Genomic DNA, 16783 nt, shown 5'->3' with positions numbered 1-16783 from the left:
TATATGGGGGTTAGGCACAGTGGCTCACACCTGTAATCTCAGTACTTTGGGAGGCCAAGGCAGGTGGATCACAAGGTCAGGAGCTCGAGACCAGCCTGGCAAATATGGTGAAACCCTGCGTCTACTAAAAATACAAAAACTAGCCAGATGTGATGGCATGTGCCTATAGTCCTAGCTTCTCAGAACCTGGGAGGTGGAGGCTGCAGTGAGCCGAGATCATGCCACAGCACTCCAGCCTGAGTGACAGAGTGAGATTCCATCTCAAAAAAAGAAAGAAAATAAACAAAAAGAAAAGAAAGAAAAATCTTGGGATTTCTAGCAAAATATATATATATTTTTTGAGACAGAGTCTCACTTTGTCACCCAGGCTGGAGCGCAGTGGCATAATCTCGGCCCACTGCAGCCTTGACCTCCTGAGCTCAAGTGATCCTCCCACCTCAGCCCCCCAAGTACCTGGGACTACAGGCATGCAACACCATGCCCAGCTAATTTTTTGGTATTTTTTGTAGAGATGGGGTTTCACCATGTTGCCCAGGCGAGTGTTGAACTCCTGAACTCAAGTGATCCAGCCGCCTTGGCCTCCCAAAGTGCCAGGATTACAGGAGTGGGCCATAGTGCCCGGCCTAGCAAAATAAATTCTGCAAAAGACCTAAGGGAAGATATCGTATTGTTTTAGTTTAACTCCTTCAAGGAGATCCTGAACATGACTTAGGTGAAGGGCCCTCCAGTAACCGAGAATCAGGATGGAAGACAGGACACACTTTTGTTTCTTTAGAGCGACTTATAAAAAGTAAAGGTTTAATTAGGTAACTGAAAATTTACTTTGTCCTGTGACATATCTGATTTGCATTTTTATCTCATGACAACCAATCTCCAATCCAGTGTTTCTCCACTGGGGGCCAACTTGTCCCCCAAGGAACATGTTTGGAGACGTGGAAATGTTTGCAGACATATTTAGTTGTCACAACTGAAAGACGGGAGTGTGCTACTGACAATAGTGGGTAGAGGTCAGGGATACTGCTCAATGTCCTATAGCGCACAAATGTGCTTGCACGCACGCACACACACACACACATACCCCACCACCACAAACAATCTAGCCCAAAATGTCAACAGCACTAACGCTGAGAAACCCTGCCGGACCACAAAAGCAGTGTGCATTCAAAAGAGGACATGAGTCTAATACCCCTCTCATCCCTTCATCAATTTACAGAGACGAGATTGTTAGTCACCTTTATCAAATATCCCTTACATAGATTTCTGAGGAAACTGAATTTCCACCAAAAAAACAGAAGAAGCTATTAGAGGCAGCTTGGCATTGCCCACAAATGACAATGAAAAGGGTTACAGTATCTTCCTGGGAATAGACCTTTTTTGTATGTATTTGGATGCCTGGAAGCTAAACATTTAAAACAAACCCAGTAACAAATCCAGGCAGGCTGAAGCCCCTGACAGAAATGTGTTTATTACTTCTTTGTGGGATGGAACATATAACTGGGAGAAATTTGATTTTCGTTTATCAGTCTGGTACCTGACTGCTAAGAAAGCTAAGAATCAGAAGAACTAACTTCTACTACCAGGTCTGCTACTAGCTAGCTGTAGGACTTCCTTGGAGCTCCAAGGAGTCATTTCTCAGTGAACTGCAGGGAGGATGGCTTTGAACAGGAGGCAAAGCAGCAAAGGCTGTGGGCCTCCCATACCCTGCTTCAGTCAGAACAGCTCCCCTCTTTCTTGCTATATTTCCTCCAAGAAAAAGCTTGTGCTGCTTCTAAAAATAAGATCCAAAAAACAACATAAGTGATAATATTGTAGGCCTGATATTACATTCAGAGCTACCTAAGTAAACCTTTTGTGATCCATCCTAGCACTCGTATCTCGTTATGGTATGTGTATGTTTATATGTTTGTTTTCCAGATTACAGGTCATTTATCTTGGCCTCCTACTGCCCAATTACACACCAGTCAGGGTTTGTTGACTGAATGAATGATTTCCAGAATACAAGGTATTCTCAAAATTGAGGCATTCTCAAAGTGCTGATGACAGAGGGCAATTAAAAGTGAATCTCAGATATAAGAATAATGGGCTGGGCGCGGTGGCTCACGCCTGTAATCCCAACACTTTGGGAGGCTGAGGCAGGAGGATCACTGAGGCCAGGAGTTTGAGACCAGCCTGGGTAACATATGGAGATCTCTGTTGCTACCTCCGCCCAAAAATTATAAAATTAGCTGGATGAGGCTCGGCGCAGTGGCTCACACCTGTAATCCCAGCGCCTTGGGAGGCCAAGGCAGGTGAATAGCTTGAGTACAGGAGTTCCAGACCAGCCTGGGCAACATGGTGAAACCCCATCTCTACAAAAAATACAAAACTTAGCCAAGCATGGTGGCACATGCCTGTAGTCCCAGCTACCCGGGAGGCTGAGGTAGGAGTATCACTTGACCCTGGGGGTGGAGGCTGCAGTGAGCCAAGACCGTGCCACTGCACTCCAGCCTATGTGACAGAGCAGGACTCTGTTTCAAAAAATTTTTAAAAATAAAATAAAACTAGCTGGATGTGGTGGTGAGTGCTTGTGGTCCCAGCTACTCGCGAGGCTGAGGCGGATCACTTGAGCCCATGACTGTGCCACTGCAAAAGGAAGAAAGGAAGAAAGTAAGGGAGGAAGGGAGAGAGGGAGGGAGGATGATGGCTGCCTAGTGACTAAACACTTGGTGAAAGATAAGAATGGCCTTGTGGGGGGAATAAGCATTTGATGCTTTGTGCTCGAGTAACTCACTGTTTCATGTATGAAGGGAAAATGCTGCATTACATTGGTCTTAAACTGGCTTCCTTACATTCCACAGATATGACTACTAAGAGCGTACCTTTTAGTTTTTGTTTTATGGTCTCTGAAAGCCTGATTGGTAGCATAACACTGCGTTACTTGCCCCCTCCTTATATAAAGAAATGTATACCAGCCTGGGCAACATGGCAAAAACCCTGTCTCTACAAAAAAACTACAAAAATTAGCTGGGCGTGGTGGCACATGCCTGTCATCCCAGCTACTCAGGAGTCCTAGGCAGGAGGATTGCTTGAGCCCACAATGGTGGAGGTTGTACTGAGCCAAAAACACACCACTGCACTCCAGCCTGGGTGACAGAGTGAGATCCTGTCTCAAAAAAAAAAAAAAAAGAAATGTACAGGCACATTTTTAACAGTCATGGTAGCAAATGCTTGCCAGCCTTCTCCACTCAACGCATACACAAACCACTGACTCCTTGATGTCTACATCTGTGAAAAAACATCCAATGTCCCCCAAGTTGTCCTTAGAGTCTGGGTTTCATAGCAGCAGCAAGGTCTCTTCATGTTGTTCTCTAGGGAAGGGGTCAGCCACAAAAAGGCAATAGTTATACAACTTTGTAACAAACCCACATCCTGTATCTATGTACATTTTGGAGGAAACACCAAGGCCTTAGGTTATCATTACTGCAAAGGAAAATGCTACAGTTATCATAATTTACTGAAAAAAAAAATAAAAAATCCCAGCAGTTTGCTGTAAAACTGTGTAACTTCCTGTCACAATCTTCTCCAATGGGGCAGCACCCACAACTATATACATTAAAGTGAAGTTTAATGTCCAAGAGTTTAATTCCTTTAATTCCCAAGAGTTCCCAGAACTGGTCAAACATCACTATCTCCATTAATCATTATTCAGAGGAAATTCAAATAGCCCAGAACATCAACTACTGACTGAGGACATGATTAGGCAACAATGAATGAATAGCTTTAGAAAAAAGCAGACATAATGGAAAAGGCAACTGTCCAACAGCTCAGGCATTCTCCAGGGCTGTGAGAGGTATACTCAAGCCTGTTTTTTTTTTTTTTTTTTTTTTTTTTTTTGAGATGGAGTTTCCCTCTCGTTGCAGCGAAACAATGGAGTGCAATGGCACGGTCTGAGCTTACTGCAACCTCTGCCTCCCGGGTTCAAGTGATTCTCCTGCCTCAGCCTCCTGAGTAGCTGGGATTACAGGCATGCAAAACCACACCCGGCTACATTATTTTTTTTTTTTTTTGAGACAGAGTTTCGCTCTTGTTGCCAAGGCTGGCACGCAATGGCGTGATCTCCCCTCGCCGCAACCTCCGCCTCCCGGGTTCAAGCAGTTCTCCTGCCTCAGCCTCCCGAGTAGCTGGGATTACAGGCATATGCCACCGCACCCGGCTAATTTTTTTTTTTTTTGAGACGGAGTCTCGCTCTGTCTCCCAGGCTGGTGTTCTCAGCTCACTGCAACCTCCGCCTCCTGGGTTCACGCCATTCTCCCACCTCAGCCTCCCGAGGAGCTGGGACTACAGGCGCCGGCCACCACGCCCAGCTAATTTTTTGTATTTTTAGTGGAGACGGGGTTTCACCATTCACAGGATGGTCTCGATCTCCTGACCTTGTGATCCACCCGCCTCGGCCTCCCAACGTGCTGGGATTACAGGTGTGAGCCACTGCGCCCAGCAATTTTGTATTTTTAGTAGACATGGGGTTTCTCCATGTTGGTCAGGCTGGTCTCAAACTCCCAACCTCAGGTGATCCGCCCGCCTCGGCCTCCCAAAGTGCCGGGATTACAGGTATGAGCTGCTGGGCTACGCCTGGCTAATTTTGTAGTTTTAGAGGTCAGGCTGGTCTCAAACTCCTGATCTCAGGTGATCCGCCCACCTAGGCTTCCCAAAGTGCTGGGATTACAGGCCTGAGCCACTGTGCCCACCTTCTTTTTTTTTTTTTTTTTTTTTGAGACAGGGTCTTGCTGTGTTGCTCAAGCTGAAGTGCACTGGGTCAATCAGAGCTCACTGCAGCCTCAACTCCTGGGCTCAGGTGATACTTCCAACTTAGCCTCTCGAGCAGCTGGGACTACAGGCATTCACTACCATGTCTAGCTAATTTTAAAAATTTTTTTGTAGAGACAGGGTCTCACTATGTTGCCCAAGTTGGTCTCGAACTCCTGGGCTCAAGCAATCTTTCTTTGGCCTCCCAAAGTACTGGGATTACAGGCGTGGGCCACCACGCCCAGCCTCAAGCCCTTTTTCAAACAAAACCCTACACAAATGGCCAATACATAAAGGAAATAAGTGAGCTTCCATACTTAAAATGAGGAGGGAAAGAGAAAGGGGGCCAAAAGGGACTGAGCTCAGCTCCTCATTCCCCTCAGGACCTTGAGCTTGGCCTAGTTTGCTCAGCTGTGGTCTAGGAGACATAAGATATTCAATTAAACATTTGCTGGCTACCATTTCCCACTACCTGTGCTAAGTGACCAGTGGCTCTGGGCACGGTCTCTTATCTTAGGCCTGTATGTCCAAATCAACAGTGGGAAGCTGGGCCTGGATTAGCCACTGTTCCCAGACCTGACCTGCCCAGAGCTTTCTGGCCGCTGGGCCAGAGCTCCCTCTACTCTTTCACATATCATTTCCAGTTGCCCACTAGTTCCTTGAAAACTTCATGACCTTCCAAAAAACCATGTAGTTTCTGTGTCTTCAACTCACCTCATCCCCAGCATTGGTACTGAGCTCTAACCCTGTATTAGGGACAGACATACTCTAATCAGCTGTCCTTGACAGACCTTGAGCTTCAAACACTTCTGCCTCACCCACACTAGCCAGTTAAGTTGCTGTGGCCTCAGCAGTCCTCTCCTAGGAACCAGATCAGACCACTGCCTACACATGGGGACACGCTGTCCTTTGGACAAGTACTCAGGCAAGTCCCTTGACAGTTGGTGTTTGGTAAAAGGCTGTTTGTTTACAAAGGAATGTCCTAGGGTTTCTGTCTTTAATCTACTCAAATACTTCCTTTTTTGAGCACAATTTGTGTTTGAAGACACAAATTGAGAGATGTGTACTTTTGAAGATGGGAAGAAAGGGTACTTGTCAGAACAATCCTTATCCTTTTTTGGTTGCAAATCCCTTTCAGAATCAGAGCAAGGCTTCAGATTCTCTCTCCAGGACAATCGTATGGTTTAAAAATGTTGCCTGTGGCCAGGCATGGTGGCTCAAGCCTGTAATCCCAGCACTTTGGGAGGCTGAGGTGGGTGGATCACCTGAGGTCAGGAGTTCGAGACCAGCCTGGCCAACATGGTGAAACCTTGTCTCTACTAAAAATGCAAAAATTAGCCGGGCGTGGTGGCAGGTGCCTTAATCCCAGCTACCTGGGAGGCAGAGGTAGGAGAATTGTTTGAACCCGGGAGGCAGAGGTTGCAGTGAGCCGAGATCGAGCCATTGCACTCAAGCCTGGGGGACAAGAGCGAGACTTCTCTCAAAAACAAAAACAAAAATAAAAACAAAAACAAAAACAAAAAAATCAATGCCTGTTCTAAAAGGAGTCTATCAGTGACATTCTCTTTTTATGGGTAAAGTTTTCAGTAAGACCCTGAGTGCTCTAAGAAGGGTTTCTTCTTTCTTTGGCCTCCTTCCTTCTCTTCCCTTCCTCCTCTGTCCTAGTGGGTTCAGTACAAGTTCTCCCGTTTTCTCCATTTCTCCACTCTTTAACTTCCCTGGCCTCTCAAAACTCTCATAAACCTTACAAAGTGATTTTACTGTTTTGTGTCTTCCCACAGTTACTACCAGCTCCTAGTAAACAAAGACTATGCTTGGTTTGTTGTTGTATTTGCACATCCCCTCAGTGCCAATACTCTGCATACCTTAGAAGCTCAATACAGTACAGTCAGCCCTCCATATCCATGGGCTCTGCATCTGTGGATTCAACCAACCTCAGATTAAAAATATTCAGAAAAAGGCCTGACATGGTGGCTCACCCCTGTAATCATAGCACTTTGGGACGTGGAGGTGGGTGAATCACTTAAGGTCAGGAGTTCGAGATCAGCCTGGCCAACATAGTGAAACCCGGAATCTGCTAAAAATATAAAAATTAGCCGGGGGTTGTGGCAGGCACCTGTAATCCCAGCTACTCAGGAGGCTAAGGCAAGAGAATCGCTTGAACCCAGGAGGTGGAGGTTGCAGTGAGCCAAGACTGCGCCACTGCACTCCAGCCTCGGTGACAGAGTGAGATGCCGTTTCAATCAACCAATCAATCTTCAGGGAAAAAAAAAAAAAAACAGATGGCTACATATGTACTACACATGTACAGATTTTTTTACTTGTCATGATTACCTAAACGATACAGTATAACAACTATTTACATAGCACTGTATTGGGTATTATAAATACAGATGATTTAAAGAATACAGAAGATACGCATAGGTTATATGCAAATTCTATACACCATTTTATATAAGAAACTTAAGCTGGGCACAGTGGCTCATGCCTGTAATACCAGCACTTTGGGAGCCCGCGGCAGGCGGCTCACCTGAAGTCAGGAGTTCGAGACCAGCCTGGCCAATATGGTGAAACCTCACCTCTACTAAAAATACAAAAATCAGCCAGGCGTGGTGGTGCACACCTGTAATCCCAGCTACTCGGGAGGCTGAGGCAGGAGAATCATTTGAACCCGGGAGGTGGAGATTGCAGTAAGCCAAAATCGTACCACTGCACTCCAGCCTGGGTGACAGTGCAAGACTCCGTCTCAAAAAAAAAAAAAAAAAAAGAAAAGAAAAGAAACTTGAGCATCCTGGATCTTGGTACCCTTGAGGGGTCCTGGAACTAATTTCCACAGATACTGAGGGATAACTATACATACTTGTCAAATGGCCTCATACTACTGTTTCTTGATCCTTCTACCTTTAGGCATTTGGACTTGAATGTGGTGCCTCCTTTAAAATTTGGGCATATGAGGCCGGGTGCAGTGGCTCACGCCTGTAATCCCAGCACTTTGGGAGGCCAAGGTGGGCGGATCATGAGGTCAGGAGATTGAGACCATCCTGGCTAACACGGTGAAACCCCGTCTCTACTAAAAATACAAAAAATTAGCCGGGCATGGTGGCGGGAGCCTGTAGTCCCAGCTACTCGGGAGGCTGAGGCAGGAGAATGGCGTGAACCTGGGAGGCGGAGCCTGCAGTGAGCCGAGATCGCACCACTGCACTCCAGCCTGGGCAACAGAGCAAGACTCCGTCTCAAAAAAAAAAAAAAAAAATTTGGGGGCATATGCACGGGTGTGATACTGTAATTTAGAAGAACATACAGAGATAAATTTGAAGCTGGATGCAGCGGCTCATGCCTGTAATCCCAGCACTTCAGGAGGCTGAGGCGGGCAGATCACTTGAGGTCAGGAGTTCAAGACCAGCCTGGTTAATATGGTGAAACCCCGTCTCTGCTAAAAATACAAAAATTAACCAGGTATAGTGGCGCACACCTGTAGTCCCACCTACTCGGGAGGCTGAGGCAGGAGAATCGCTTGAATCCGGGAAACGGAGGTTGCAGTGAGCCGAGATAGCGCCATTGCACTCCAGCCTGGGTGTCGCAGCAAGACTCTGTCTCAAAACACAAACAAACAAAAAGATTTATAGATATATTTGATCTGCACCCTAGGTTCCTGGCACAGAGCTCCTAAAACCTTTGTAGATGGGGGCACTAGGAGAATCTTTCATTCTGATATTGGTCTTTAACCTCAGTTCCTGACACAGAGCTCCTAAAACTTTTGTAATTTCCTAAATCCCTTGGAATTTCCTGGGTAATAGCAGCATCTTTTGTTGTAAGTAAGTAACTCTTGGTGGGCTCCTAGATGGGGGCTGATTGCCTGGGGAACCAACCATGTGATTAGAGGGTGGGAACTTTCAGCCCTACCCCCTTAACCTCAGGGGACGGGAGAAGGTCTAAAGGTTGAGTTGATCACCAGTGGCCAATAACGTATTCAATTATGCCTTTGTAATGAAGCCTCCATAAACACACACACACACACACACACACACACACACACACACCAGGGTTTGCATTAGCTTCAGGATAGCTGAATACACGAAAGTTCCAGAGAGGGCGTAGAAGCTTCATGCCTCTTCCTACATGCCTCACCCTATACATCTCTTCCATCTGGCTATTCATCTGTATCCTTTTTTTTTCTTCCAGTCTGTCGCCCGGGCTGGATGGAGTGCAGTGGCGTGATCTCATTTCACTGCAACATCTGCCCCCAGGGTCCAAGCGATTTTCCTGCCTCAGCCTCCCTAGTGGCTGGGACTACAGGCATGCACGACCACACCCGGCTAATTTTTTTGTATTTTTACTAGAAATGGGGTTTCACCACATTGGTCAGGCTGGTCTCAAACTCCTGACCTCAGGTGATCTGCCCTCCTTGGCCTCCCAAAGTGCTGGGATTACAGGCATGAACCAGCACGCCCAGCCATCTGTATTCTTCTTAATATCCTTTAGAGTAAATTGGTAAATGTAAGTAAAGTGTTTTCCTGAGTTCTGTGACCCACTCTAGCAGATTAATCAAACTTGAGGAGGGATTGTCAGAACTCTCGATTTATAGCTAGTAGGTCAGAAGTATAGGTGACAATTTACTACTTGTGACTAGTGCCTCAAGTTGGGACAGTTTTGTGGGACTGAGCCCTCAATTGGTGGGATCTGACGCTATCTCCAGATAGAGTATCAGAATTTAAGTGACTTAGAGGACACCGCACTGGTGTGTCTACTAGAGAATTGCTTGGTGTATGGGGAAACAACTCCCATATATCTGGTATCAGAAGTGTTGTGTTGAGTGACTGTGGGAACAGAGTAGAAAAAAGACTTTGGGTTTTTTTTGCCTTTCTCAAATAACCAGAAGAGCCACAAGCAAAGACAGAAAAGCATAACCTACAGCAGCTAGTTTCTCAGAACAGCACATTTTTCCCCTTCTGGGTCCACTTGCCTTTTTATAAACACAAAAAGTCTTACAGAGCAGGACAAATATGACACTGAACACAGACATTTGAAAATTTTGCTGAGATTGACAAATTCTCAAGTATATGGTAGAGGAATGGAGTTTTTTAAGTTATTTTCTAATTACTGGGATACCTGCTATTACCAAGCCAACCGAAGGTCTGACTTTCCCTCTGCCTTCCTACATAAAAAGAAGAGAGTAAAGGTTTAATGTCTTCTAGGTAGAAGTTAGAGGACCACCCAGGCCACACTTCACCAAGTTTGCTTTTTCATCTGCCGTCAAACACTACTATCCACACTCAGCTTTGCTCATTTATTCCTTCCCTTCTCCCTCCTGCCCTCCTCCAGACTGCCACAGAGATAGTTCAAGGTGACAATGGCTCCTCTGCAGCAGCACATAGCAGTCTTGCCAGAGACAACAGCAGATCAAGTAACTACTGAAGATGATGGCTACACTTGGACAGGTGACATTACATTATCATCAACAAACATTTATCACCCTCTTGAGTACTGTGACTACAAAGAAAGATAACATCTTGCTCTGCACGTCAAGTACCTTTCAATCTAGAGAGAGAGTTAGGTGGAAAAATAAAAAGATAACATAAGGTGTACCATTCTATAAATATTAATTGTGCAATACAGACAACTGTGCTAAAGATAGAGCTTTATGTACCCGACTTTCCAGAACAATTCTGATTTCAAATATCATGTTCCACCCAATTCTTTCAGTACACCTGTATGCTCAATGACATGTGTTTCGCATAAAAATTATGATCATCACAGCTACTTATGAGGCCAGCCAGTCAACTAGATTAACTAAAATCAGGATGGCATTATAATGCCAGATTGTTGTTTTTTTTTTCTTTTTTTTTTTTTTTTTTTGAGACGGAGTCTCGCTCTGTCTCCCAGGCTGGAGCGCAGTGGCGCGATCTCTGCTTACTGCAAGCTCCGCCTCCCGGGTTCCCGCCATTCTCCTGCCTCAGCCTCCCGAGTAGCTGGGACTACAGGCGCCCGCCACCATGCCCGGCTAATTTTTTTTGTATTTTTTAGTAGAGACGGGGTTTCACGTGTTAGCCAGCATGGTCTCGATCTACTGACCTCGTGATCCGCCCGCCTCCGCCTCCCAAAGTGCTGGGATTACAGGTGCAAGCCACCGCACCCGGACCAGATTGTTTTAATCACACTAGTACCTTCTTGCAGCCTTAGCACAGTGCTTTAATAGTAGGCCCTCTATCTCAGACATGAAAACATGAGCACAACCAAAAATACGAGGCCTGGCCGGGCGCGGTGGCTCACGCCTGTAATCCCAATACTTTGGGAGGCCGAGGTAGGTGGATCACCTGACGTCAGGAGTTTGAGACCAGCCTGGCTAACATGGTGAAACCCCGTCTCTACTAAAAATACAAAAAATTAGCCAGGTGTGGTGGCAGACGCCTATAATCCCAGCTTCTCCAGAGGCTGAGGCAGGAGAATCGCTTAAACCTGGGAGGTGGAAGTTGCAGTGAACCAAGGTCACACCACTGCACTCCAGCCTGGGTGGCAAGAGTGAAACACTGTCTCAAAAAAAAAAAAAAAAAAAAAAAAAAATAGTAGGCCCTTAGCCGGGCACGGTCGCTCCACCTCTAATTCTAATTGGGAGGCCGAAGTGGGTGGACCACTTGAGATCAGGAGTTTGAGACTAGCCTGGCCAACATGGTGAAACCCCGTCTCTACTAAAAATACAAAAATTAACTGGGTGTGGTGGCACACACCTGTAATCCCAGCTACTAGGGAGGCTGAGGAAGAAGAATCACTTGAACTCAGGAGGCAGAGGTTGCAGTGAGCCGAGACGGCGCCACTGCACTCCAGCCCTGGTGACAGAGCAAGACTCTAAGGAAAAAAAAAAAAAAAAAGGCCGGGTGCTGTGGCTCACGCCTGTAATACTAGCACTTTGGGAGGCCGAGGAGGGTGGTTCGCTTGAGGTCAGGGGCTGGAGACCAGCGTGGCCAACATGGCGAAACCCCATCTCTACCAAAAATACAAAAATTAGCCAGGCATGGTGGTGCATGCCTGTAGTCCCAGTTACTTGGAAGGCTGAGGCAGGAGAACTGCTTGAACCCCAGAGGCAGAGATTGCAGTGAGCTCAGATCAGATCACTGTACTCCAGCCTGGGTGAAAGAGCCAGACTCTGTTTCAAAAAAATAAAAAATAAAAAAGCCGGGCGCAGCGGCTCATGCCTATAACCCCAGCACTTTGGGAGGCCAAGGTGGACGGATCACCTGAGGTCAGGAGTAGGAGACCAGCCCGGCCAACATATTGAAACCTCATCTCTACTAAAAATGCAAAAATTAGCCAGGCATGGTGGCATACGCCTGTAATCCCAGCTACTCAGGAGACTGAGGCTGGAGAATCGCTTGAACCCAGGAGGCGGAGGTTGCAGTGAGCTGAGATTGTGCCACCACACTCCAGCCTGGGTGACAGAGCAAGACTGTCTCAAAAAAAAAAAAAAAAAAAAGAATAAGAAAAAGGCAGGCTGGGTACAAGATACTAGTCTGTTATGCCATTCTTCCCCACAGCCTTTTTAAAGTTACTGAGAACTATGACAGTAATTAGGCCTATAATACTCCCGGGAAGGAAACGAATCTATCTGTGAAACAAAAATTAATTTTTTCCCTAAGCTGAGTGAAGAGAATATCCACTTTGTTGGCTTCTGACATACACACTGACAGCACAGTTCACCAGACAGCAATCACCTCTTCTGGTGTCCCTTTACCCAGGTATTCTATTCGCTTACTGCTCTATTTTCCCTGCCAGTCCACTCCCTCCTCTTTCCAGCCTGTGCCTTAGACAAGGACCCCAAACAAAGATCACCTGGGAAACTCCAAAAAACAGATTCCTAGTCATAATCCCAATTTTACCAAAAAAGAAGCGTTTGGAAACCCCTTAGATCGACAAGCAGCATCCAAAGACACCAAAAACTTAGGTTCATCAAGTATTAACTTCCTGCCTCAGCCTCCCAAGTAGCTGAGATTATAGGTATGTGCTAGCATCCTACTTATTGTTCACTCTGATAGAATTTTTTTTTCTTTGAGATGAAGTTTTGCTCTTGTCGCCCAGGCTGGAGTGCAATGGCACGATCTTGGTTCACTGAAACCTCTGCCTCCCAGGTTCAAGCAATTCTCCTTGCTCAGCCTCCCGAGTAGCTGGGATTACGGGCTACTTTTTGCAAGGCTAATTTTTGTATTTTTAGTAGAGACGGGGTTTCACAATGTTAGCCAGGCTGGTCTCGAACTCCTGACCTCAGGTGATCCACCCGCCTTGGTCTCCCAAAGTGCTGGGATTACAGGCGTGAGCCACCGTACCCAGTCTAGGTCAAGTTTTTCATCTCTTTCCTTTCCAAGGAGTTAAAGCTGAATTTCAAATTTTACAGTGAAATACACAATTTTAATTTTCTTTCTTTCTTTTTTTTTTTTTTTTGAGATGCAGTTTTGCTCCTGTTGCCCAGGCTGGAATGCAGTGGCACAATCTTGGCTCACCGCAACCTCCGCCTCCCAGGTTCAAGTGATTCTGCTGCCTCGGCCTCCCAAGTAGCTCGGATTACAGGCACACGCCACCATGCCCAGCTAATTTTTGTATTATTATTATTTTTTTCTTAGTAGAGATGGGGTTTCTCCATGTTGGTCAGGCTGGTCTCTATCTCCCGACCTCAGGTGATCCGCCCATCTCGGCCTCCCAAAGTGCTGGGATCACAAGCATGAGCCACTGCACCGGGCCCACAATTCTAATTTTCAAATATATCTTCCTCCTGGAGGAGTGATATTCCAGTTTCGGGTGCAATCCTGATGTAGAGCCCAACTGTCCTGTGAAGACAGTCAGCTGTTAAAAGGAAACCAAAAAATCAAGGTAGCTCTAGCTGTCCAATTTTACAAGTTTTCAACAGACTTGATGAGGGGTGAGCTAAAGGCGGTCAATGCTTTATTGTCTGTAACTCACTGGCACTGGCATTTCTAGAGTTGCTCACGTTCCCCCTTTTGGTGACTCACAGCACTTCAACATGTTGCCACAGCCAAGGAAAAAAGGAAATCAAGTCAGACAATGGAGGAATCACAGGATTTCCCTCTTCACATCCCCAGGTAGATGAGGTCATTCAATGAGTGTGTTTCCAAGGCTCCACAAATTCCCACACCCTCACCAGTGTTTAAACCTGAATGTTTTATCTTATAACTTTTTCTAATTTCACCAAGTAAGCTTATATATGTCTTAACTGTGAACTTCTGATAAGCACAAATTTTGTCTTGTAATAATTTTTTTTTTTTTTTTGAGACAGGGTCTCACTCTGTCACCCAGGCTGGAGTGCAGTGATGCGATCTCAGCTCACTGCAATCTCCACTTCGTGGGCTCAAGTGATCCTCCAACCTCAAACTCCCCAGTAGGTGGGATTACAGACACGCGCCACCCCGCCCGTTTAACTTTTTTGTATTTTTAGTAGAGACGGGGTTTCACCATGTTGGCCAGGCTGATCTCGAACTCCTGACCTCAGGTGATCCGCCTGCCTCGGCCTCCCAAAGTGCTGGGATTACAGGAGTGAGCCACTGCACCGGCCAGCGTTTCTTTTTTCAATCACGCTCCACCTTGTCTGGTTTGTAGCGCCATCAACAAAACACAGTACGTAAGGATGGACAGCCACAGGCCACGACAACCGGCTCATCAGAAGCGATTTTTTTTTTTTTTTTTTTTTTAGATGGAGTCTTGCTCTGTCGCCTAGGCTGGAGTGCAATGGCGTGATCTCGGCTCACTGCAACCTCTGCCTCCCGGGTTCAAGCGATTCTCCTGCCTCAGCCTCCTAAGTAGCTGGAGCTACAGGCTCACGTTACCATGCCCGGCTGATTTTTGTATTTTTAGTAGAGACGGGGTTTCACTATGTTGGCCAGGCTGGTCTCGGACTCCTGACCTCAAGCAATCCGCCCGCCGTGGCCTCCCAAAGTGCTGGAATTACAGGCGTGAGCCACCGACCCGGCCCAGACGCGATTTAAATGGCATGACACAGGCAGGCCTCGTGCAAAGACTGCAAGGAGGTCCCGGCAGCTTTTGCAGGGCAATTAATCCACCCAGAGCACTGCGCTCAGAAGGTAATAGGTAAACCCGCGTCCGGACTAACCGGCTGCCCCCACACTTGATCCCTCCCAGTCCGACTCTGCTCCAAGGCGTACCAGGGTTCACTCGTGAAGTCACGACACCCACTCAAGGGGCACTTCCTATAGAGATAAGGGCATTAGAGGAAGGGCAGAGCCCCGGTCAATGCCAACAGCCCGGGAAACAGCCAAGCCGGGCTCCAATCTCTGCCGGCATCCCCTGTCTGCACCGCCGACGCCCCCAGCTACGACCCCGGGGGTCACCTCGCCCAGCATAGCCGTGACGCTGGGAGAGGGTGGGCCCAACGGGGACGCCAAAGAGAACCGTTCAGGCCTCCCCGCGCCCCCGGGGAGACGACTTCTGGAGAGCGACGTCCGGGGTTTCGCCCTCCCCTGACAGCCCCTCCACGCCCGTCTTCGTCCTTCTGCCAGGCCTCACCCAGCTTCCGGCCGCCCCCGGCCGGGTCTCCCCTCAGACCCGCGCAGGGGACCCAAAGGGCTGTGGCCCGGCCAAGCCCAGGTCCGAAGGCCTGGACCGAGGCAGGGCCCGCGAAGGACGCAGCGCGGTCCGAGAAGCCGGGCGGAAGGAAGGCCCCGGGAGGGCGCAGACAGCTCACCTGCCGCAGGTCGCTGTCGCCTGTCCGCCAGCCTCCAGTCAGCGTGCCCGTCAGCGACTCCCTCAGGCGCCGCAGTCCCTGCAGCCCAGCGGACTGGCGCGAGGCCGGCGCAACGTGGGCACGCAGCGCGGGGCGGGGCCTAGAGATGACACGCCCCTTGTAACTGACACGCCCTTGCGGGGGGCGGGAAGCGGAGCATGTGGCTTTCCCCAGGTCTCTGGAGGCTGCAGGCTCAGGCTCTGCTCAGCGGGGTAAGTAGGCGTGCTTCGGCAGGAACACTAGTGTTCACAAGAGCCGAGGTGTGTGAGGGTGCCTCAGGGCTGAGCACTTTTCTTCCCCAGTGTGGTTTAATCCTTGTACATCCACTCAGGGTTGTCAACCGTGGCACCACCCACTTGGTCACTTGCCAATGCAATCTGCGAAACTGAGTCTCAACTCTGACACCTCGGTTACCAGTCTTGTATCTGATCTCCCTGTTGGATTATTCGCATTCTTCAAACAGCGGCCAGAATGACAGAATGGTTTTTCTTTTTTTGAGACGGAGTTTTGCTCGTCGCCCAGGCTGGAGTGCAATGACGTGATCTCGGCTCACTGCAACCCCCTTCTCCCGGGTTCAAGCGATTCTCCTGCCTTAACCTCCCGAATAGCTGGGATTACAAGCGCCTGCCACCACGCCCGGCCAGTTTTTGTATTTTTAGTAGAGACGGGGTTTCACCATGTTGGCCAGGCTGGTCTCGAACTCCTGACCTCAGGTGATCCACCCGCCTCGGCCTCCCAAATCACTGCAATTACAGGCCACCGCACCCTGCCCAGAGTCATTTTTTAGTTTTACTGAACACAAAGAAATTACTGAAATCGTGGGCCGGGTGTGGTGGCTCATGTCTGTAATCCCAGCACTTTGGGAGCCTGAAGCGGGAAGATCACTTGAGGTCAGGAGTTCGAGACCAGCCTGGCCAGCATGTTGAAACCCCGTCTCTACCAAAAATACAAAAAATATTTAGCCGGGCATGGTGGCTCCTGCCTGTAATCCCAGCTACTCAGGAAACTGAGGCAGGAGAATCACTTGAACCCAAGAGGCGGAAGTTGCAGTGAGTCAAGATCGCACCACCACTGCACTCCAGCCTGGGCGACAGAGCAAGACTCCACCTTGAAAACAAAAAACAAAAACAAAAAAAACTGAAATCAGTGCAAGTAGCAGCAACTTCAAAAGTGAGTTAGGGCTGGGCACGGTGGCTCCCACCTGTACTCCCAGCACTTTGGGAGGCTGAGGTGGTGGATCACTTTAAGTCAGGAGTTCGA

At 47.9% G+C, this 16783-nt stretch overlaps 1 protein-coding gene across 7 annotated transcripts in view; it reads right to left on the bottom strand.

Moving 5' to 3' along the window:
• Positions 1-16783, bottom strand: part of HMOX2 (heme oxygenase 2) — a 35629-nt gene that overhangs the window by 18339 nt on the left and 507 nt on the right. The window contains exons 1-2 of one of the 7 annotated variants that reach the window (XM_063796565.1): positions 15485-15619; positions 8255-8372 (exon numbers count right to left, since the gene is read on the bottom strand). The exons of 1 other annotated variant lie outside the window; for it this stretch is intronic. The gene's annotated coding sequence lies outside the window, so the exon portion shown is untranslated. Of the gene's footprint in view, positions 1-8254; positions 8373-14945; positions 14986-15484; positions 16047-16783 lie in introns of those variants that run through there. 5 more of the 7 variants (XM_063796567.1, XM_063796570.1, XM_001168813.8 and 2 more) reach the window with 5 other exon arrangements.

The sequence above is a fragment of the Pan troglodytes genome, chromosome 18 (genome assembly GCF_028858775.2).
Source record: "Pan troglodytes isolate AG18354 chromosome 18, NHGRI_mPanTro3-v2.0_pri, whole genome shotgun sequence".
Classification (NCBI taxonomy): Eukaryota; Metazoa; Chordata; class Mammalia; order Primates; family Hominidae; genus Pan; species Pan troglodytes.
The sequence above is the reverse complement of the archived record's forward strand: the minus strand, read 5'-3'. Positions and strand labels throughout refer to the sequence as shown.